Consider the following 742-nt stretch of genomic DNA (forward strand, 5'->3'; position numbering starts at 1 on the left):
ACCGCCTCCTCGTCAACAACATAGCAACAACAATCGAGATGCTCAAGGTCCACAACCTCAACCTCAACCTCAACCACGCCAAGACCATGGTGAAGAAAGACCACCGCCTAGACGCAATGATCGCAATGAAGAAGAAATCTTTGGGAAGCTCAAGTTCACCATGCCCAAGTTCCAAGGAGAGGAAGACCCCGATGCATACTTGTCTTGGGTCCTCAAGGTTGACAAGATATTTCGCATCCACAACTTCTCCGAAGCAAAGAAAGTAGCTATGGCATCACTTGAGTTTGAGGGATATGCAAATGTTTGGTGGGAAGAAGTGAACAAGAAGCGTGACAAGGAAGACTTAGAGCCCATTGGCACATGGGAAAAGATGCAAGAAGTCATGCACAAACGCTTTGTGCCCACTCACCACAAGCGTGACCTCTTCAACAAGCTTACTCAACTCAAGCAAAGCTTCAAGTCCGTTGAGGAGTACTACAAGGAGATGCACATGACCATGATGAGTGCCAATGTAGATGAGCGAGAAGAGCAAACTATGGCAAGATTCTTGAATGGATTGAACATTCCCGTCAAGAGGATAGTGGAGTTCTTGCCTTACACCAACATGGTTGAGTTGCTTCATCAAGCTACAAGAGCCGAGCGCCAAGTGCGAGAAGACATAGCAAGTGCAAAAACAAAGTCCTTCTTCGCCGCAAGAAATGCTACAAACACCTCCTCAAGCATCAAAAACACAAGTGCTATT

Source organism: Lolium rigidum, chromosome 3 (genome assembly GCF_022539505.1).
Source record: "Lolium rigidum isolate FL_2022 chromosome 3, APGP_CSIRO_Lrig_0.1, whole genome shotgun sequence".
In the NCBI taxonomy this organism is placed as follows: Eukaryota; Viridiplantae; Streptophyta; class Magnoliopsida; order Poales; family Poaceae; genus Lolium; species Lolium rigidum.